At 45.8% G+C, this 24325-nt stretch overlaps 1 long non-coding RNA gene across 1 annotated transcript in view; it reads left to right on the top strand.

The window, feature by feature from the left end:
* Window positions 1-24325, top strand: part of LOC142803270 (uncharacterized) — a 181646-nt gene that overhangs the window by 40783 nt on the left and 116538 nt on the right. The gene's annotated exons all lie outside the window — the stretch shown is intronic.

Raw genomic sequence — 24325 nt, 5'->3', positions numbered from 1 at the left:
ATTATAAATATCCGAGAGTCGCTGGTGACGCTTTCACGCAACAAACATTCTCAGGATTGTGAATAACGTATGATGGCGTTGCGTGTATCCGATGATTCAGTGACAGTACCACTCTGCTCCAGTATTGTGGTTCACGTGCAGAGTTACATGAACCAAACGGCTCTTGGAGTTGTGGAAGGCAATGTGTACGTCCTCTTGTCTCGTCAAGTATGCGTCGCCCATGTTCTCATTGAATTGACACAAGAGCCTGCGAAAATTTCACTAACAAATTTCAGTCATGAATACCAGCACTTCATGAGGCAGTATGTCATCGCTTACTTTGAAGAAATCGGGGACTCGAAAGCCAGCTTATTACTCGCGCAACTCTCTTCCGGTCCTCGCGACGACAAACAGTCTCCCGTTAAGCTTGAAGTGAGTGGCGCACTGTGGGCTTCACAGCAAGAGAGTCTTCGCTCCCTCTTGCTTTCCTTCAGAGATTGCTTTGTCACTACATCCAAAATCAAACAGACACTCATCGCAAAGCACAAAATCCTAACAGAGCCCAGCGAAAGGCCTATTCGACAACATGCTTAACGAGTATCCCGCATAGAACAAGACGCCATCCAAGACCAAGTACAACAGATGCTTGCTGAAGACAGCATTCAGCCATCTACAAGCCCATGGGCATCACTGGTTGTGTTGGTGAAAAAGAAAGACGACACATTGCGTTTCTGTATTGATTATCGCAAACTGAACACCATGACGAAGAAAGACGTTTATCCGCCTCCTCGCATCGACGACTCCCTAGGCCACCTTAGAAACACCCGATATTTTTCACTGATGCATGCATCTACGCAGTGTTTATTGGCAAATTGAAGTCGATGAGCGTGTCCGGGAAAAGACCGAATTCATTACTCCTGACGGGCTTTTCGAATTTAGGTTGCTTCCTTTTGAACTGTGCCCTGCTCCCGCGACTATTTAACGAAAGATGAACACTGTTTTGTTTGGTCTCAAGCGGCAATCCTGTCTTGTCTATTTAGATGACGTCGTCGTTTTTTTATCGACTTTCGAGCAGCACCTTCAGCGTCGTCGTGCAGTACTTGAGGCGCTACGAACAACTGGCCTGTCACTCAATCCCGAAAAATGCAACTTCGGCTGCGAGGAGCTGAAGTTTCTCGGCCATGTCATCAACAGTGACGGAGTTCACCCAGACCACGAGAAAACACTGCCTGTCGCTGCCTTCCCAACTCCGACAAACAAACACGACGTACCCCGTTTTCTGGGCTTTTGAGCATAATGATACAAGTCATTATTAACATCAACAAATGCACCATAAAGGCAACGAAGATGACGATTGAACAAAAGTTCGTGTTCTTGTTGCCACTTCACCATCTTGGTTCAGACACTGTGTACTCTGTGTACAATCTGTAAATATATTTCTACCCTCTGCTCTCACCCCATGAAATTTTGGTGGTGGTGTGGGGTAACAAGCAGGAGCTACGCAGCAGCCGACGCTTGGTTTCTTCCCCGATGGAGCAGAACAGCCGGTTGCCTGGAGACAGCTGCAAACTAATACGTACCCCAATGTCAGTCTTCTGAGTAAAGTCTATCCGGGAATATACACCAACAAATGCCCGCTATGCAGAAAACACCCCACACTTTACCACGTGACATGGGCCTGCCAACACACACAGGTAGTGCCAAGAAACTGTACACCAACACCGAAGCAGTGGGAGGCTGCGCTGTCCTGCTCTAGGCCTGAAGAACAGCTGAGGCTGATCGACAGACCTTGCAAAATGGCAAAGGCTACAGGGGCCCTGGACTGAGGGCTCCACCTTCACCGGAAAAAATATTTGTGGTAAAGTTTTGCATTCATTCCCCGATGGCACAAGAAGATCCGGCTCCCGCTCCCGCAGCGGTCACCGCAACGACAAAAGTTGTTCTGCCCCAGCTGAAAGACTCTGGCACGTTCTGTGAGACCGACAATGTCGACATTGAAGAATGGTCGCCGCTGTACGAGTGACCAAGCAGGAATTATCGCTGGGACAAAACGCTCATGCTGGCGAACATCTTATATTTTCTGAAGAGACAGCCAAAGTGTGGTTTGAGAACCACAAAGCGGAAATCGGCAGCTAGGATGCGTGCAAAGAAAAGATGCGTGCACTGTTCGGCAAATCGACTGGCAGGAAGACAGCGGCCAAGAAAGAGCTGGCATCTCGCGCTCAAACGTCATCGGAGTCGCACCTGTCTGACATACAGGACGTGCTCGCCCTTTGCCGCAAAGCAGATGACGGCATGGAAGAGCCCGAGAAGGTAGCGCACATATTAAAAGGCATTGCCGATGACGCGTTCAATTTGCTATTTCGCAAGCACTGTGACACAGTAGATACCATTATTCGAGAGTGCCAGCGTTTTGAGGCGGCCAAGAGCCGATGTATTTACCATCAGTTTGCTCGACTTCCCAAAACCGCAGCAACATGGTCGTGTGAAGACATGCCTGTACCAAAGGCACCGCTGACTGCAGAGCACGTCCCGAAGATCATCCATCGAGAAGTTGAAGCTATGTCTCCCGCTTCAACTTTTTCTCGTGCGTGTGAGTCCAGCTCCGAAATGGTGTCTTTAGTGCATGCCATCGTTCGTCAAGAGCTTTCGATCGTTGGCCTGGAATCTGTGTGCACCGCCGCCCCCTCCCGACTGACTGACCGGCGTCCGCCAGTTTCCTACGCACAAGGCCAGAGGCTCCCAGTGCGCTCTCACAATCCCGCTGAGGGGAGGACTGCTGATGACTGGCCCATTTGCTTTAACTGCCATCGTGTTGGTCACGTGGCCCGCTATTGCAATAGCAGGTGGCTTTGGCATCAGCCTTCCTATGGCTACAACCGTCGCGCAGAGGCAGATGATGGCCCCTTCGGAACTCGCCACGTGTCGCTTCGGCCAGACGGTGGTGACGGTTCGTCGACGGTGCGTTGTCGGTCACTATCCCCTTCCGGCCACCAGTCCCGCTCAGCGCTGTCTCGTCGCCAATTGTCGCACTCACCCCAATTTCGCCGTCCTCCTTCACCGACTGCACATCTGGCTCGGGAAAAATAGACGATGCAGCTCCCAGAGGTGATGCTGCATCGACGATTCGCCAGCCAAATCCTCTGACTATGCCGACCCGACGCAACTTCAGAGACGGGAAAGTAGATGATGCACTTGTTTTTTCCCTTGTAGACACAGGGTCCCTCATTTCGGTGATGAAGTCGGAGCTTCGCCACCGCCTTAAAAAGGTTTTAACACAGCCCACAGTGCCACTCATCCAAGTCGCCGACGGTGGGACTTTTCCTGTGCTTGCGATCTGCTCCGCACGTGTTAGTGTTGCTGACCGCTCCACAACTGTGCTTTTGCCGTGCTCGAGAAGTGCTCTCATGAACTCATGGACTTTCTTGCACTCTGCTTTAATTGACTGTGGAACAGGCTTGCTTCAGCTTCACCTAACTTATTGCTATGACACTCCAACTACACCTCATTCACGTTTTTGTTTTGTCGAGTACGTTCGCCTACCGCCCCAAGCCGTTACCTATGTAACCATGAGGTCTTTTCCTCCGGTACCCGACGGCGATTATGTGCTGGCACCAGTTTTGGACGTGTTATTAGGCAAAAATGTTGCCCTTCTTGATACTTTGTTGACAATTACGAATAATGTGGCGTCGCTACCGATACTGAACTTCAGCTGCTGCGCTCAAGTTGTTCCAGATGGCATGACTCTAGCCAACGTCTCTTCCATCAGTAAACGTTCTGTTTTTGCATTTATTGCAGACGCTCCTTTGCCCTCTACTGAATCCTCTTTACAAAGCTCCACTGATGCCGACTTTGACAAGATGATCGCGCCAGACTTCGTTCTAGCACAGGCAGCTGATCTCCGGCATATCTTGGCATCTTTCAGGGACATCTCCGACTTTGGCGACAGACCTTTAGGTCAGACGTGAGTTGTTACTCACAGGATCAACACTGGAGACGCCAGCCAAATCCAACGACGTCCTCATCGCGTGGCACATGCAGAGCGACAAGTCATCCAACGTTAAGTTGATAAAATGCTCACAAAAGACATCGTTGAACCATCTTGCAGTCCATGGGCCTCACCAGTCGTTCTAGCAAAAAACAAGGATGGCAGCTGGAGCTTCTGCGTAGACTACCGTAACTTAAACAAGGTCACGCGCAAGGACGTCTACCCAATGCCACGGATTGACGATGCCCTCGACTGCCTGCACGGGTCTGCCTACTTCTCCTCTATTGACCTGCGTTCAGGATACTGACAGATTTCCGTCGACAAATTAGACCGTGAAAAGACTGTATTTGTTACACCGGATGGGTTTTTCCAGTTTAAGGTGATGCCCTTTGGCTTATGTAATGCTCCTGATACATTTGAGAGAATACTGGACTCCCTGCTACGGGGTACAAATGATCAACGTGCCTTTTATCTCGATGACGTCATTGTATTCTCGCCGTCATTCGAAAGTCACCTTAGCCGTCGGTCAGCTGTTCTGGAAGTTTTCAGTGGGGCACGCCTACAGATCGACTCATCCAAATGCCGTTTAGGCCACCAAACAATCCCTCTGCTAGGCAATCTTGTCAATGCTAAAGGCCTGCAACCTGATCCCGACGAAATTCCCGTCGTCAAAGATTTCCCCACACCACGTTCAACGAAAGATGTACGAAGCTTTGTCGGCCTCTGTTCCTATTTCCGGCATTTCGTCAACAACTTCGCCGACATTGCCCATCCTTTGACACAGCTACTCAAGAAGGACATGCAGTTTATTTGGAGTCCCCAGCAAGCCAATTCGTTTCACTTACTCACTGCGTTGCTCACTTCCCCACCCATCTTAAGTCATTTCGATCCTTCAGCGCCCATGCAAGTTCGCACCAAGGCCGGTGGGCACGGTATTGGCGCTGTCCTCGCCCAGCGGTCACAGGGTCAAATTCGTGTAATTGCCTACGCAAGTCACCTTCTCTCTCGATCTGAGTGCAAGTTTTCCATCACTGAGTGCGAGTGAGTCGCTCTTGTATGGACAGTTGTAAAATTCCAACCATGCTGATTCGGCAGCCACTTTTAACACGAATTAACAGAACGACTCAATAAGACCTACACAGACATGATTTCCATGTATGTCGACGTGGTCCATAGGAACTTGGACAATGTCCTTTCTTTCGTAACTTTCGCATATAACACCGCCGTGCAAGAAACTACAGGATATACACCTTTCCGCGTGCTTCACGGCCATGAAGTTACTTCGACGTTAGACGCCAAGCTTTTACCTGACGCCTTTTTGACCACCACCGAAAATGCTGACCAGTATGCGCAGCGCGCCGAAGAAGCGCGACAACTATCTCGCTTACGCATTTGCTCTCAGCAACAACACGATGCTCATAGGTACAACCTTCGCCACAGAGTAGTCACCTACCACCCCGGAAAAAAAGTATGGCTCTGGAGTCCCATACTCCAACGTGGCCGCTCTGAAAAACCGTTGCATCGTTATTTCGCCCTTCCTGGGTTCTTCAGCGCCTAAACTATGTAAACTACGACGTTACCGCAGAGCCCAGCGTGCGGTCCTCCCGTCGTGGTGCCCAACCGGACATCATTCACATGGCTAGGATGAAGCTGTACTAGTCACGCTGAAGACTTGCTCTTGCCTTCATACATTTGAAAGCATCGAGTTGATGCTTTTAGAGAGGAGGAGTAATGACACGAGCATGTAGTGGGTTTTCGGTTGTTGCGTGGCTAGTGTCATTATTACTTGTGTGTGTTGAAGTATTTGGTCTGCATGAAGACGACGATGAACTTGCGCTGCTCGATCGAAGCTGTTCCGCTGTTTGCTACAGTGTTACTAGCACTGGTTTTATCACCGTAACTATATATATATATATATATCTTTATTTATATTTATTTATTTATTTATTGTACCCTCAGGGCTTTGCAGCATTGCAGAGGGGAGCGGGCACTGACGAACAATGTTAAAGAAAAGAATACATAGACAAGACACCAGAACAATAATAAACACTGGAAAGCAACTATTATCAACTGCCACTATGTTATACAGCCAGTAGATTATACAAGAAAACTAAGAACAAAAATCAAACGTTTACATTTCCAACACTAAGTATGTTATCGAGCGATGTTTTAAAACTGCAAGGCGAAGTGATGGATGCAACTTTTTGTGGGAGGTGGTTCCAATCCTTGCAAGTTTTAGGCAGGAATGAGTGGGAATATGTTGATGTCTTGAAGCGAGCACCAGCAAATTTCTGCGCATGGTCAGTACGAGTTGAAATGTATGACGGTAGGGTTAATAAAAGTGAACGCAGAAGGGAGTTGTTGTACATTTTGTGGAAGAGTACGAGACGGGATATCTTACGGCGTGTAGCGAGTAAAGGAATGTTAATAATTGATTTCATGTTTGTTACGCTAGCGGTACGGCGATAATCTGATAATATAAATCTAACAGCGCGATTCTGAATGTTCTCAAGTTCAATAACTAAAGTGATATTACCAGGGTCTCATATCGATGACGCGTATTCCAAATGCGGACGAACGTACGTAATGTAAAGAAGCTTTTTTTAAATCAACAGGGGCCATGTAAAAGTTTCTTCGCATGAATCCTAGAACCCGGTTTGCCTTACATGTGACAGAGTTGATATGATGTTTCCAAGATAAGTTGTTAGTAATATGGACACCAAGATATTTATAAGAGGAGACGGGATCGAGTACGGTGCTGTTAAGGAAATAATTTGGACATGTGGTAGTATTACGTGATATGCCCATAGACTTGCACTTCGAAACATTTAATTCCATTTGCCATATTTTACACCAGTTAAGCACGTTAGTCAAATCTGTTTGGAGGGTAGTGATGTCATTATTATTAGATATTTGGCGATAAACTACACAATCATCCGCGAATAGGCGCATTGTTGAAGAAATATTGTTAGGCAAGTCGTTAATGTAAATTAGGAACAGCAATGGCCCAAGGACAGACCCATGTGGCACTCCGGAGCGAAGTGGTGCAGTAGACGAGTCGAAATTATTAGCCGATACGTATTGGAAGCGGTTAGTAAGAAAGCTACGGATCCAAGCGAGCACATATGAGTCAATGCTTAATAGGCTTAGTTTATGTAGTAGTAGGGAGTGTGTTACTTTATCAAAGGCTTTGCTGAAATCTAGAAAGATGCAGTCAGTTATTGTTCCGTTCCAGAGTCAAGAGATATGTGTAAGTCATTAGTAAAAAGTAGAAGCTGTGTTTCACACGAATACTGTTTTTGGAAGCCATGCTGAGCGGGTGTAAAGAAATCATTGTCTTGAAGAAACTTGATAAGGTGAGAGTAAATGACATGTTCTAAAATTTTACATGGTACTGATGTGAGAGAGATGGGACGAAAGTTACCTGGATCGAGAGTTGTTCCGGACTTATGTAAAGGTACCACCCTATTATTTAACCAGTCGTTAGGAAGCTCTGCCGTAAGACGATACTGTGTGAATATTCGTTCAAGGATTAGAGAAGAATACTCTGCCGTGTTTTTCAAGAATTTTGTGGTGATACCATCGCAGCCGCATGAAGATGAAATCTCTAGTTTATTGATGATGCACCGTATTCCTTCCGAGCTAATGACAATAATGTCTATTGAGGGAAAATTAAACGGCTTTGCAGGAAGTATGTCATTACTACTTGATGATTCAGAGAAAGTTTCAGCAAAAGTACGGTTAAGTAAACATTCACACTGATGATCCAGAATTACATTACCTTGGGATATTAAAGACAGGTTGCTATGCTTGTTACCTCGTACAATGTTCCAAAATTGTTTGATATTTTTTTTGCAGCACTGATAGTAAGGTTCTGTTAAAAAAGGTAAATTTAGCTACTTTTATTTCACTTAAGTAGGTAGCAGCTGCAGATTTGTAAGCTAGCCATCGACTGGGATGTCCTCGCAGCTCTAAACAGTATTTTATTGCGGTTAGAGAGTCTATTTAAGTGTCGTTTGTACCAGGGAGAATTAGTATTGCAGTACACCTTTCTTACCAGAATATATTTATTTGTTAGTTCCAAAATTTTACTTCTAAATAGGTTCCAGTTATCTTCTGCAGTGCGTTCAAAACTTGCAGGGAAAAAAGTATCTAAGAAAGAGCATAATTTAGTATTTATGGTGTTAAGTCAGCTCTGTTATAATCTCTGATCATTTTAAAAGGGTTGGATGAGCGCAAGCGTGGAAACGATAGAGAAAAATTATTTATGTTGTGATCACTTAACCCAGGCAGCAGTGTTATCGGGGACACAAGATCTCGAGATGACGTCAACACGAGATCTATAAGTGATGATGTAGTCGAGGTGACACGTGTGGGATGCTGAACTAATTGTGATAGTCCAAAGTCGTTGCAAATCAAAAGAAATTTGGTAGATTCAGATGACGTTGCCATAGAGCACTGGTAAGTGTCTGACCAATGAATGTCCGGGAAGTTAAAATGATTGATTGATTTGTGGGGTTTAACGTCCCAAAACCACTATATGATTATGAGAGACGCCGTAGTGGAGGGCTCCGGAAATTTAGACCACCTGGGGTTCTTTAACGTGCACCCAAATCTGAGCACACGGGCCTACAACATTTCCGCCTCCATCGGAAATGCAGCCGCCGCAGCCGGGATTCGAACCCGCGCCCTGCGGGAAGTTAAAATCGCCTAAAAGAATAATAGTCGCACCTGGGAAACGAACAGTAATCTGGTTTAAGCAGTCAAGAAGAGAATCGCAAAAGTTCGATGGGCTGGATGGGGGTCGGTAACAAACTGCAATTATTAGGTTTTTAAAGCCAGTACGAATACAATACCATACCGATTCTAAGTCGGTGAGAACAGGAACAAGGAAACATTCAATGTCATCTTTAATCGCAAGTAGAACACCACCACCTCGTCGCTCATACCTGTCACAGCGAAAGACCTTGTAACGTTGTTCACGTTTTAATAATTCGGCATCAGAGAATGTATTCGACAACCACGTTTCAGTTAGAGCGACAATACCAGCGTCAAAATCATTCATCAGGGCACACAAGTCATCACTTTCTGACAAAAGGCTACGTATGTTAGCACTTGGTACAGAGAGAGCACCGCCCCCGGTGTGACCCTAACTTAGATCACTTTGCGGCATACGGCCAGACCGGAGTCGACGCGGGGAGGCAGCATGACTATTTGTGGTTCTGTGTGTGGAATTACTGATGTTTTCGTCGTTACTTACAGCGTCGCTAACACTTGCGCTATCTCCTACGTTATTACTAGCCGGGGAACTTTTTCTTGTGGCTGGACCGATGACGTACACTGCTTTAGTGGTTTTATCATAGCCGTAGCATTTTCCGTTGGCGAAAAGTTTCGTGTGTTGGAGATTGAACGGAACATGCAGTCCTTTGTCATATTCGTGCAGAGCCTTTCTCGTATCACGCGTAGTTGCACAAAATTCCTCACTCACAGAAACATTGCAGGCTTTTAGTAAGAAGCGTTTATCAAAAACGGTTTTTTTTTGTTTTGTAGGCCGAAAATTTTACGATAAGAGGGCGGTTCCGGTCACTAGAGAATTTGCCAATGCTATGCGCACGGGCTATACTATCGGACGATATCGTCAGCTGAAGCTTGCTAGCGAAAAGTTTAAGAACTTTCAGATTGTTCGGCAGTCTCTAAAGCGACATCTTCAATCCCAAAGAACACAAAGTTGTCCCTTCGGGAGCAGTCCTCGAGATCGTCAAGACGGGTTCGAAGCAAGTTAGTTTCAGTTTCCACGCGCTCCACTGCAGCACGTGTCGCATTAAGGTCTTCCCTCACGCCGTCGAAACAAGCTAACTGGCTTTCCACAGAACCCAGAGGCTTGCCAATGTCGGCGATTTGGCTCGCAGCTGTTTTCTGTTGCTCTTTTAACTCGGATATGTCGTTGGACATGGCTGTTTGGGATGCCTCTATTCTAATACACCGCGCGGACAAGTCCTTCAGCATTTTGGCAATATCTGCCAGAAAATTATCGCCAGGACCACGATTTTGCTCCACATACCCACACATAAGCAAGAAAAGGGCACTGAATGGTTCAAGCAATGCTTCTGGGCATGAAAGCACCACAAGAAAGCGATCATCAGATTTGAAACAGGAATGAGGAAGTTGACTAAGGTAACTAACCTGCGAAAAAACAAAGAACCACGGTATGAGCATTGTTCTCTTGGTGCCTCCATGTGCACTGGCGAAGACTAGCGCGCGTCCTGGGTTTGTAGGTTGCGGTGGAGCCACTGTTGCAACTGTCGATGTCAATCCAGGATAGCTCGCAACGAAGCTTGCTTGAGCAGGAAGCGTAGCAGGACGATGTGGTTCGAGCGGCGTCGGCGAGTGCGTGGACATATGCGATAGGCACAAGCCGGTATCGTTGGCGGCGAAACGCATGGCACGGGGGCTCTCAAGACAGACACTCATGCTGCTATCACCCATCAATCCACCGGGCTGGAAGCGGTCAGCGCAGGCGCCAATAATCTGCGAAAAAACGAAGAACCACGGTATGAGCATTGTTCTCTCGGCGCCTCCATGCCCACCCATATATATATATATATATATATATATATATATATATATATATATATATATATATATATATATATATATATATATATATATATATATATATATATATATATTCATCCATCTCAGTTGCTGTCCTCCTCTTCACAATCATCATCAGATCAGGTGTGCGCACGCTCGGTTTCAGACGGCCCGTTCGTTGCTGATGCTGAGCCCTTGGGCTCAATAAACGCTGTCTCAACCCAGACGTCATACGTGGTGGAGGTGGATTTTCGGTCCTTGGTCCTCTCCCACTTCGCTCGACACCCTGGAGCTGCGTTCAGGCCACCGATTGCCTCCTCTGTCTGTCAGCATGTCACAGAATGAGCCTGCCGGCGCTGCTACAATCGCTGCTGCCATCTCTCCCCCGCCATCTCCAGCCGCGCCTCCTGTTTACATACACAGCCACCAGCGTGATCGCCCTCTCCTCGCCGGTCTTCGCGGGGAAGACGTCGAAGACTGACTCGATGAGTACAGCCGCGTGAGTGTTGCAAATCACTGGGACGATGGCGCCAAGCTCCGTTACGTCTCTTTCTACTTGACCGGTGTGGCGAAGACATGGTATTTCAACCACGTCATTGACTTACCGGACTGGGCGACCTTCCAGCACCAGCTACTACATGTTTTTGGGACACCTACTATGCGTTCCGCCGTCGCGAAGAGAACCCTCGATACTAGCTGACAACATCCCGGCGAATCTTACACTTCCTACATTGAGGATGTCCTTTCACTGTGCCGGCGTGTCAATTCATCTATGCCACAGTCGGACAAAGTACGCCACATCTTAAAGGGCATTGGGCCGGTTGCTTTTAATTCCCTCGCTGCTCTAAATCCAGCTACTATCGCTGACGTCGTCGCGACATGCCAGCGTCTTGATTCGCTGGACTCCGTGCGTCTCCAAACGGACATTGGTGACCCCTACTCCACGTCTCATAGCCATCTGCATGACCTTATCCGGGACATTATACGAGAAGAATTGCGGTCTATGGGCTTCACACCTTCTTCACCGCTTTCAACACAGTCTTCGGGAGATCCTTTGCGTGACCTCATTAGGGATGAACTTACATCCATGACTGGCCCTGATCTCGTACAACCGCCTGTTTCTCGCACCATATCAACCTACGCTCAAGTCGCTGCCGCGCCTCCGAGCAACGTACACGTGACATAGCCGCAACCATCCTACGCGTCGGTTGCTGCCACTCCCCCGGTCAACTACTGTTCGATGCCAGCTGACCCTTCTTCGGCTCACATAAGCGCACTATCTTCAAGTGCCCCTTACGCCTTTTTCTCTCCACCCTGGCGCTCATCCCGCCCTGTCTGCAATTACTGTGGGTATCGCGGCCACATTTCTCGTTTCTACCGCAAGCGCCAGCAAGACGAGCGCCGCGGTTACGACATGGGTGAACGCGATGTGTACTATCAAGGTGAACGCCATTCATCACCTACACGCCGGTATCCATCTACGCCCATATCGAGTGCACCTCGGAAGAGCCAGAACTCCAGACGCCGTTCACCATCACCTTTTCGCAGCTCCTCCTCCCCACTTCGGCCTGCATCATTCGTCACTACCAGTCATTCAGAAAACGAAGTGATACGGTTTCTGGGGGAAAAACTGCATTCCGAATTAGGACATATATAACTCCGTCAGGCCCGTGCAGCGTGATTTCGGTGTTAGTGGAAGGAGTGTACGTTGGTGCTCTGGTGGACATGGGTGCGGCATTTTCCGTTATGTGCGTCGATTTAGGCCAACGTCTGAAAAAATTGATGGCCCCCTACGATGGACCCACGTTGGTTGCTACGCAGGGGTATACCATTCGCCTTTCCGCTTTCTGTACAGCACGCGTTTTTATTGATGGTATCCGGCACCACATTCAGTTCGCCCTCTTAAATGACTGTTCTAACCAATTATTTTAGGGTGGGATTTTCTTTCTTCTGCCTTCGCGGCTACTCGCTGTGGCCAACGCGTCGTCCACCTCACCGATATGGACCGCACGCTCAACGACACCCCCAGAGGCCACTTCGTTTGACAGCTGCGGAAAATACCAAATTACCACCAGGTCAAGAGTGGATTGTAGCTATTACCTCCAAGGACATCGACCTTAGCAACGTTTTGGTCTCATCATCATTTAGTCGCGTCGATAAAGGCATCATTCTTGCTTCCGGTGTAGTTAGGTTTCTCAATGGTTCCGCACTTGTCACCTCCGTGAATACAACAACCGAAAAAATTCTACTTCCCCAGATCACCACGGTGGCCTACGTGACGGATCCCGAGCCGGGGTGCGTCATGCCACTTCATGCCGTCTCTTCCAACGACAGCCCTAGGAGTAAGCCTGCTTCTTCTTCAGCTTTTACTGCAGCCATTAGCGACGACTTCACACCTTCACAGACGCATCAGCTACTTGCTTTGTTAAAGAAACACGCAAGTTCCTTCGACATTTACTCCTCGACGTTGAGCCGCACGAATTCACACGCATCAAATTCACACAGTTGGAACATTTGTAGCACGCCGCCGGCCCTACTGCGTGTCTCCTGCTGAGAGAAATATCATCGAAGAAAACGTAGCTGACATGCTCAAACGAGAGGTAATTCGCCCTTCATCTAGCCCTTGGTCGTCGCCTGTGGTTCTGGTTCGCAAGAAGAATGGCTCCGTGCGCTTTTGCGTCAATTACAGTGCGTTCAACAAGATCACTCGCAAGGGTCTGTACCCAATGCCGCGCATTGACGATGCCCTTGATTCTCTACAAAGCGCGAAATACTTTTCCTGCCTCGACCTGCGTTCCGGATACTGGCAAAATCCTATGGACGAAGAGGATAAATAGAAAATGGCATTGGCAACCCCAAACGGGCTATACGAATTCAACGTTGTGCCTTTCGGCCTATGCAACGCACCCGCACATTTGAGCGCATGATCGATACCATGCTGCGCGGCCTTAAATGAAAGACCTGTCTCTGCTACTTGGGCGACATCGTCATTTTTTCGTCAACGTTTTCTCAGCACCTGCAACGTTTGGATGACGTTCTGACGTGCCTTGCCGCCACTGGTCTCCAACTAAACACAAAAAATGCCGTTTCGTCACAAAAGCTATCAAGGTTTTGGGCCACGTCATGAGCAAAGACGGTATTCGGCCGGATCCGGCAAAATTGCTGCGGTGCTTCGCTTTCCGCGCCCCTAAAGGCCGAAGAAGTTGCGAAGTTTTCTTGGTCTCGCTTCCTATTTTCGCCGTTTTATACAAAACCTCACATCAAAATCGGCTCCCCTGCACAAGCTTCTTGCTTCTGACGTGCTATTTTTGTGGTCGGAAGAATGTCAAACGACATTCGACCTGTTAAAGTGTGCCCTCACGTCCGAACCTGTACTCCGTCACTTTAATGAGGCCGCCGACCATCCTACATACGGACGCTAGCGGCCGCGGTATAGGTGCCGTTCTGCTCCAAAGTGACACCTCTTCACAAGAGAGGGTAGTTGCGTAAGCCAGTAGAGTATTAACCGCGACCGAGAGGAACTGTACCTTAACTGACCAGGAGGACTTGGCTGTGGTCTGGGCAGTGCAAAAGTTCCGTCTCTACCTCCACGGCCGTCATTTCACGATCTTTACTGATCACCACGTCATATGCTGGCTTTTCGCGTAGAACTTGTCTGTACGATTGGGTCGGTGGATTCTACGCTTAGGGGAGTAAGACTGTATATCATTTACAAGTAAGGTAGAAAACACCAAAACGCCGACGCCCTTTCGCGCTGCCCGCTACCGAATACCGAGCTCAGCATCGGTCAAAGTTCAGTCATCACATCTACTGCAGCGCCTGCGCTCGCCTCAATAGACCATCTATTATCGGACGACAAGCGCACACTTCACTCCTGCCAGTTGTCTGATCCGTACTGTAGGCGTATTATGGACCAGCTCTCAGGAACTTCCCATCCACCTAACGCGTAGCATCGTCGTCAACTCTTGTGATTAAAGCTGGAGAATGAAGTTCTGTACCGTCACATCTACCACCCTGATGGTCAACGCTGGGTTCCCGTGTTACCAAACTCTCTTCGACTTGACGTGCCTAAAGCCTTCCACGATAACTTGACTGCCGAACATCTTGGTATTCAAAAAACTCACGATCAAGTTCGAAGTCGCTTCTACTGGCCCGGTATTTCTACTAGCATCGCGCGCTATGTCAGTTCCTCTGTCCCATGCCAGCGTCGTAAAATCCAGGCAACTGCACCGGCCAGGCCTCTACAGCCAATTCAGTGCCCCACAACGCCATTTGAGGTTATAGGTATTGACCTTTACGGCCCTTCCCGCCACATCTAATGGGGCAAACAATCGATAGTGACCGCCGTAGACCGCTTGACACGCTACGCGGAGACAACGTCTGTATCTACTGCTTCTGCTTCGGAAGCTGTCGACTTCGTTTTGCACGCAATCAATCTGCGCCACGAAGCCCCTCGTGCATTGCTGAGTGACTGTGGAAGGGTGTTCCTGGCAGAAGTGCTAAATGAAGTATTGCGCGCCTCTGGAATAACGCACAAGACAGCTTCAAGCTACCACCCTATGACCAATGGTCTCACTGAGAGGTTTCACCGTACCCTTGCTGATATGATAGCTGTGTATATCAGTCCAAATCACAAAAGCTGGGACACTCTCCTACCACTCCTCACCTTTGCTTGCAACACGGCCATTCAACGCACCACCGGTTATTCGCCGTTCTACCTCGTTTACGGACGTTCCCCTACTTTCTTCGTCGACGTTTGCTTTTTCAACAGTGACGTCAGCTCATCTCCGTCTTCCAGCGAGGAATACATTTCAAGACTAGCCCGGTGTCGCGATTGTGCTCGCATCCACATGGAAGCGCGACCGCAAGATCGAAAAGTCATTTACGACGCATCCCATCGCCTTGTACTCTTCGGACCTGGTGACGAGGTGCTGCTGTTCACACCTATACGTACGCCTGGTCTGTGCGTCAAGTTTCAGCCACACTTCATTGGGCCTTACATAGTTATCGAGCAGACTTCGCCCGTTATTTATCGTGTGACCCCACTTGTCGTCCCAACAGACCGCCGTCACCGCACCACAGAGATCGTGCACGTGTCTCGCATGAAACCCTTCAGGCGACGTTCTCTGCCACAATGACTTGCTACGGCCACGTTGGCCGCTTCGATGTGGGGGCAATTAGTGTGGGCATTCATTATGCCCTTCTTCTCATATACGCATAATCATCATCATCATCATCATCATCATCATCATCATCATCAGCCTGACTACGTCCACTGCAGGACAAAGGCCTCTCCCATGTTCCGCCAGTTAACCCGGTCCTGTGCTTGCTGCTTCCAATTTATACCCGCAAAACTTCTTAATCTCATCTGCCCACCTAACCTTCTGTCTCCCTTAACCCGCTTCCCTTCTCTGGGAATCCAGTCAGTTACCCTTAATGACCAGCGGTTATCCTGTCTACGCGCTACATGCCCTGCCCATGTCCATTTTTTCTTCTTGATTTCAGCTATGATATCCTTAACCCCCGTTTGTTCCCTAATCCACTCTGCTCTCTTCTTGTCTCTTAAGGTTACACCTACCATTTTTCTTTCCATTGCTCGCTGCGTCGTCCTCAATTTAAGCTGAACCCTCTTTGTAAGTCTCCAGGTTTCTGCTCCGTAGCTAAGTACCTGCAAGATACAGCTGTTATATACCTTCCTCTTGAGGGATAGTGGCAATCTACCTGTCATAATTTGAGAGTGCTTGCCAAATGTGCTCCACCCCATTCTTATTCTTCTAGTTACTTCAATCTCGTGGTTCGGCTCTGCGGTTATTACCTGCCCTAAGTAGACAGAGTCTTTTACAACTTCAAGTGCACTATTACCTATCTCGAAGCGCTGCTCTTTGCCGAGGTTGTTGTACATTACTTTCGTTTTCTGCAGATTAACTTTAAGACCCACTTTTCTGCTCTCCTTGTCTAACTCCGTAATCATGAGTTGCAATTCGTCCCCCGAGTTACTCAGCAATGCAATGTCATCGGCGAAGCGCAGGTTACTAAGGCATTTTCCATTGACTCTTAACCCTAACTGTTCCCATTCTAGGCTTCTGAAAACCTCCTGTAAGCACGCGGTAAATAGCATTGGGGAAATTGTGTCCCCCTGCCCTACACCCTTCTTGATTGGTATTCTGTTGCTTTCTCTATGAAGCACTATGGTAGCAGTTGATCCCCTGTAGATTTCTTCTAGAATGTTTATATATACTTCATCTACGCCCTGATTCCGCAGTGTTTGCATGACGGCTGATATTTCTACTGAATCAAACGCCTCCCTACTGAAAAGTTCCGTATGAAATCTTACGGAAAATATATGGACTCCGTAACATTTCCTTATGCTACATACGGAAAACTAATGGAGTTTTATGGAAATATACGGAAGTTGTATGGCATTTACGGAAAGCTTCTTATGGAGTATATGGAAGGATAAGGAAATTGTATGGCGTATACGGAAGGCTTTTTATGGAGTATACAGAAAGGTAAGGAAAATGTATGGCATATATGGAATGCTTTTTATGGAGTATATGGAAGGATAAGGAAGTTTTATGGCGTGGATGGAGTGAGTTTTATGGAAAATATGGAAAGATAAGGAGACTTATGGGGCATACGGAGAGTTCATTATGGAAGATATGGGAGGATAAGGAAAGTGTATTGAGTGTACAGAAGCTATCATAAGGAAAATACAGAATGTAAGGTCTTACGGAAATATACAAATTTTGTAAGGTGCTTACGAAAATGTGTAATAGTGTATGAAAGGAATGTGGATTGTTGCAAAAATGTGGAAACTGTACAGTTGTTGTCACATTTTCAGCAGGAAATCCGAGCTCTATCAAGTTGTAAATGAATGCACAGTGACATATATAGTACAAAAGAATAACGCAGGCTAGTCTGTGTTGTCAGTCACCACTGTTCGCCCTTTTCCAGAATGAATACAACTTCTGCAGATGACCAGGTGCTAAAGTCTGTCACACGGAAAATGTGTCATTCACAAGGAATGACAACAACTGTCATTTTACTTGCATGCTGTCACACGAAAACAAATTAAGCAAGCAAAGCATAACTTCAAGGGCTTGTTTTTTGGTAGAAACAATAATAATGAGAACTAAATTCAATGTGAATGAACTTGTCAATATTAATGAAACTGTTCTCATTAACATTGGCAAAGAGAAATGTCATTTTACAATATCGACCATGAGCTTAGCTCTCCTGAGCACCGACAAAAGAAATGAAAATCTATGAAAACTAATTGCATGTAGCCTAAAAATAATTTTTTATTGATAGTATATGTGCTCCTACAATATAGATACAGCTATACACAACTTGCCACAGCTTCACGACAGAAACGAGGTAGGGGCAGAGGGAGTGGTCAGAAAAATAATTAAGTATGAGAGCACAACTGATATGTACAAACACATAATGGTGCTTATCACTGATGCACGGATGGTCGTGTATAGAGCTGGGTCGTTTTGAGATCTTCAAAAGCATTGTTTCAGACCACCATGCAGATTACGCTTCAATTGTAGTGCTACATAAGACACAACTTATGGGCCAGCTTTAATGAATAAGAAGATTATAGGTTAAACAAATGCTTTAAAATATATCATATCATGGCTGCATGGACGCATACAAGCTATGTAAAGCGCAATAAAGTGAGGACGCATGAGCTTCTCTTGATGCTTCAGTTCTACATAGATGCTTCAACTGTGCTGCAAAAAAATTTAACCAATGTCTGTGTGTGCAACATTGTCCATTTTAAACTATCTATATGTATATATAAAATTCCTACTGCGAGTTAAGCTACGTAGCACTCCATAACTCTTCCTTTTATTAAGGGCAATTTTTCAAACAATCAACATTATTTATTTTCTGTCTGATGACTTCGTGCCCGCAATTCTTGGTTTGGCTCGATCACAATTGTGCAGCCCTTATTTTAGAGGAATCAAAAAACATCAACCAAAATATATTTTGGAACTGCTTCTCGGTGATTTGCCTTCCCTCAACTGCCACAGCTTGAGAGGAGTCATATAGCAAGTCTCGCGCATACCTAGGGCCTACCCTTGAAGAAACTGGTCCGGCTGTGAAATGCTCAGTTTTTTCTCAAATAAATTTTTTCGTTTGAGTTTCCTCACTTATCGAGTCCCTTCACAATCAAGCAGACCCATTGTTCCCCTTAGTCCTTAATTTTGTTATATTATGAAATAAATAAAAAAATTAATAATGAAAATAAAAATACTAATAACTGTTGCGCAAAAAACACAGTCCCACATACGTACTTGAACGCAATATTGCTTTTATTTTGTTTTATAACCTAAGGCATTAGAAAAGATAGCAGTACAAAAACGTTGAAAAAAAAACAAAAAAAAATTAAATTTGGCGGGACTCGAACCTGCGCCACTTAGTTGTGCTCGTGCACGTGAACCGAGTGCGTTAGCTTGCTAAGCTAATCACGCTGAAGGTAGTGCATGGGTTTAAGTTATGTATATAAGTTTGCTCTTTACACGCTATGTCTTGGCATATTTATGTACGATATGCGATCGTATCTATTGTTGTGTGCATATGTTTTGGGATTGTATATACGTCACATGCTTTTCGCATGTCTTTCAACTATAGATTGCTGCCCCGCCGCGGATGAAAACAAGTATTTTTACACCCACACACAAGCTTGACCAGTTGAAGGTTGTTTCCCGGGGCTCTCTTGCGATTGAGTCGGCCACCACAGGGAATTAGAGTGATACGCCATTAATCCCTGCATCTAGCTGCATTCCACTTAGTAGCTCTATCGCTTGATGACAAATCGAGCACGGGGCGCGACGTTATTGCGCACGACCATGCCTCGCGTAGTGGCGACATCAGCTGATTGCGCTGGCCCGCTTGCTTCGATTTGCTTCAGAGCAAAGAAATGTCATACCTTGAAAGATTGCGCACTGCACTATGTCAAAATGTTACTGCTTTGTAGCCATCCTATTATTCATTGAGAATTGATAACTCTGATATCACTACTGTAGAGCTTTGCGTCGGCGACACGCACCGAACGTGAAACCGCACTACGTCTGTCGTAGAAGCAGTAGGAGGCTGTCGTCTGCTAGAACAAAAACAAAACAAAAACCTGCGAAAATATTCATAAGTTGTAACTTGTTTTTTGAATAACCGTTTATCACTTTTAAAGTTTTTTTGCCAGATAACATACATTTTTTTTTCAGTTTATAGCAACGACAGATGTTTTTTTTTTTTTTCCTCACACAGATATTCAAGCCAAATCCATTCACAGCTAAAGCCACATGTTGTTTGTCTTTGTCTCCGTGGGTAGCTCTCTCCTGTGTTCGCGCTGCTACACACGAGAGCACGAAATGTTAAATTTACGCAAGGAAGCGCCGTTCCTCGTTCGTGTGATGTGCTAAGATTGCGCCCTATTCCCGCGGTTGTTCGAGTGTGGATCAAGTGCGAGTCGTCCAAGGAATCGGCGGGTTGGGCGGGCGCTCGAAGGACTCCGAGGTGACGGCTGACGCCTGTGGTTGCTTCCCTCAGGACAGTGTGAAAGAAACTAAAGGTAAGGGGGACACTTTTTTATCTAGACCAAATATGCCACTCAGTGCAAATGTGTGTCGCTGCACTCGAACGAGGCGTCGTGAAACGGCAACTTTACGCGCCTTTGCGAGTGCGGTTGCCGATTCGCTTTGACAACGCTAACGCTAGCAGAGCCATGGTGCATCGGCGCGGCCTTACTGGAGCTCATTCGAGACAACTGCGGCAACATGCATGTGTATGGTGATCGATTTTTTCATATGTGCAGTGTAGTGAGGAAGACGCACACGGCGCTTGCTACGTTGTTGATTAAACGAAGCCTGCAGTGCCATTTGATGGAAAGCAGCATTTTGTTTACGTTCGCGGGCGATACAAATCGTAACTTGGCTCGATTCACCTAGCCAACCGCCTAAGTGGGTTGATTAGCATACGTTCACGTCAGAGCGTTATTATGCCCCTAAACAGTGGCGTGTGCTTGTTAAAAGATATAATGTGTGTGCCTAGTGTAGAGAGAGAGGTGTTCGTGCAATCTGCATATGTACCTGCAAGACGCTTTAGCTTGTAAGTAATAATGTACCGGCCAGCACCTACATTGTACGCCTGACTTTGAAGAAAACTTGCATGCACAATGTGAGATTTTGTAATCTGCTAGAGTTGCTTTTTATAAAATAATACACTGCCAGCATGTTCAAAATATGTTTCGCTGCTGTGTGGCAGGGGTGCGGTTATCACGCTGTTGTGTAGTTGCTGATGCAAGCACTTATAGTTTTGATGCGTTAATATTTCTCATCTAACTCATCAGGTGTTTGGCTGTTTCAGCACAAACAAGGCAAAGAGAGAAGGAAGACGGGTAATGACAGGACGAGTGTCGATTTTTGTTTGCAGGAGAATACCCATGTTGGTGTATTTATTGTGACAGCCTTTCTGTGTTGCTTTTTTGCCCAATTTATGCAACAACACAGTTGTCAGCAATATGAGAGAGAACACTGAAATTAGCTTTTAAAGATCATGGTGACTAAATGCCTAGTAATTCACAGCACAAAGTAACAACAAAAGACATCAGTATGATTAATGTGGACGAGTACAGTCGTGCATCTAGAAAATATATTGTGCAAAATGTTGCCTAAGTAAGAAACCTCTCTATGTTTGCAAATAGTGTGACGTCACTTCGAGCGCCGTGCCAGCCATTCCCTCCCTCTGTGCAAGGGCTGGTTGGCAAGGAAGTTGTTTGTGACGTTCCTGATAGACCACTGAGATGTATGCGATTGTAAACCTGTAGCCTAATATATACGTAATCTTTTGCGCAGTTACATCGCTGCATCTGACACCTACAACTTATTTGCATATTTACATTGCTCCCTTAGGACCTAACACACAAACTTGTTGTTTGCATTGTCAGTTCATGAATATCGAGCGGTAAAGGTACTGAGTATATGTGAAACAAGAATCTCTGCTTATTACATGAAGATATATGAGGCCTTCGATAAAACGAGTTATACCTTTATTGGGCTTGCGTACTCGTCGGGGCGATTCATACATGCAGCTTCAGCAAATGGTATCTTCTAGCCCGGTGACCATGCAATTTTTTTCTGCACATAGCGCAAACATCGAGATGTACCCACTCGCAGATGGTCGCGTCAAGTGCATATTTACCTTGACTAAAATGTCGAATCAAGTTTTTTCATCGACCGGTCCTTGCCATGAGTGCTAACGTCTTCGCAAACAAGACACATTGTTATTGACACTGCACACACCACACACAATATTCTCAGTTGAACCAATATTCTCAATACCTTTCAATGCACACTACATGCCGCAATCAACAGTGCACATTTTTGAAGACTATGCCACTGTTCCTCGCACAGGCCACCACGTGTGTTCACTTCTTCAAGATAAACAGACAGCGTGGCAAATATTTTACCACACAGCTAGATGTTTGCTGACACATACTACAGCTAATGTCGACATTGTAACGTGAAGTGTAAGCTTTGAAAAATTAAAACTTGCCCCAAACACCGCACGACTGTACCGGGCTAAGCCACCAGCGGGAGTGTTTTTCCAGCCACACCTTTTACATGTGCCAGTGACATCATGCTGTGACGTACCTCGGTAGGGGCCTATCGCTGCATACTTTATGTGAATGAGGGTCCTGTTAGTGAAAGCAGGCATTGTTGATTTCGTAACTTGTTCATTCCCAACTGGACCTTCATTTGCACGAGTTGTCTGACTGATATTCAGGCAAACTTTTGTGCAATAAATTATACAGTTGGCAGTCTGCGCTTGCTCCATACTGTTGTTACTGGTGTTTCTTGTTGTTACTTTGCACTGCTCATTACTGCTCACCTACAGAAACTAGCCTATCTTGCTGCTGTTTTAGACAAGATGCAGCTGGCAAGTGCGATAGTGTTCATAACTCTAAATTCTCAAGCAAAAATTATCGTTTCATATTCAGTTAGTTGCATTCATATCAGTACATTATAAGAAATCATTGATTAAACATTAATCCGTGTTCCTTCACATAATGCTCACAACTTTTACATCAAATTGAATGGTGTTTATAAAAAACATGGGTTTTAGCTAAACTTCATGCTCTTTTCTTGAACAGCTGACAAAATGCTATTGGATGCTTACTTGCCATGAATTGGACTGTGTTTGAAATACATTGCAATTCTTCACCGGACTGCCAGTACACTTCACATTGGGGGAACATTTATTAACCATGGATTGATTAATTAAGAACGGAAAGAAAGAAGCGGCAGACCGGGATACTTGATATTGGCATCCGTTTTGCTACCCAGCACATTATCATGCAAACTTCCTATAGAGTGGTTATGCGTCTTGCATGTGTGTCTGTAAACCAAGAACTTTGGATAGAAATATATTTTTCTTACAAATGGTTGCAGTACTGTGGAGGCCGTAGGGCTGCTTAGGACTGGTGGAATCCCTGGACATGTGTTCAACCTTGCTGCATCAGCTCCTTGGTGTTTTCACGGCATCTTTACAGATGTGTTGGGTGAGTAAAGCAAGCAGGTTTCAACACAAGAAAAAGTATAATATGGCAGCACCTCTTGTGCGTGCCTTACATCCCAAGTATATCAAATATTTATCTTGCACCTTGTGGCCTGTAATTTTTAAAGAGACACTTCTTTTTGCTTTATATTTGAGTCTTGATGCTTCGACAGCAATGTATTTGTGTTTGACAGCAAGTGTTCTTGAACAAATAACTGATCTCAATAATGACAAAACACCCTTCATACTTGGTCCTTAGCATAAGCTAGCACATACCTGTAGTAGATTCAATTATTCATTTTTTGCTGGGATGATAATGGGCAAGTAGCAAAGGCAAGTTCAGATTGGAGTGGTCGGTGACGTCTGTTTAGGCTCTGCCATATTGCTTTGCAACCAGAGTTACTTGTGGCCACATATACAATGAAGCCACATGACGTGCATTCTAAATGAGATTACCATATCACATTTCGCTGCATCTCAATGTGTGCCAAACAAATGCAGATATCATTAGCTTGCCACTATAAAGGGATACTAAACCAACACAAGGTTGAAATTTAGTCTTGGTGTTGCAGCTGTGTATGACTCTACAATGGATGCATAGCCGTGATAATTTGTCTATATGTTGTCGCAATAGTAATGTTACACACATTGTACGATACAAAAGAGGTCCTCGCTTATTTCGCTTTTTTTCGCAATGCTTCTTTCTTGTCTCTTCTTGCCATGTGCTCCTCCTCACTGTACAAGGAGCCAGAGTAGTGGGCACACAAACACGTATTTAAAAAAAATGTTGTAAGGTGAGCACTGAGAAGCTGAACACTTCCGAAAGGCTCAAAGAGGTAAAGGTATTGTTTCTAGCTACTTTTTGGGCACCCACAGCTAGTTGTGCTGCTGCAGTTAAAAAATGAGTTAAATGTTAAAAATTAATTGGAGGTGGTTTGGCACCCATAATTGCAGTTACATACAGAACTAGGTTTCAATGCGTAAGCAAAATCTGTTCACTCTAAATCAATCCTAATGATATCTGAAATTCAGGAAATATTCACAGAAAAGCTCAGGAAAAGGCTAAGTGGTTGCCCCTTGAACGTGAAGGAGATACCCTTCTTTTGAAAGGTCAATAGACAGTCTAGTAGTCTCGATATTACATGCACTATAAAATATTCTGGTGTGGTGCTTTTCATGCATGTTATAATGAGAGGGGTTTTT

This window comes from Rhipicephalus microplus, chromosome 3 (assembly GCF_043290135.1).
Source record: "Rhipicephalus microplus isolate Deutch F79 chromosome 3, USDA_Rmic, whole genome shotgun sequence".
In the NCBI taxonomy this organism is placed as follows: Eukaryota; Metazoa; Arthropoda; class Arachnida; order Ixodida; family Ixodidae; genus Rhipicephalus; species Rhipicephalus microplus.
This window is presented reverse-complemented; position numbering and strand designations above follow the sequence as displayed.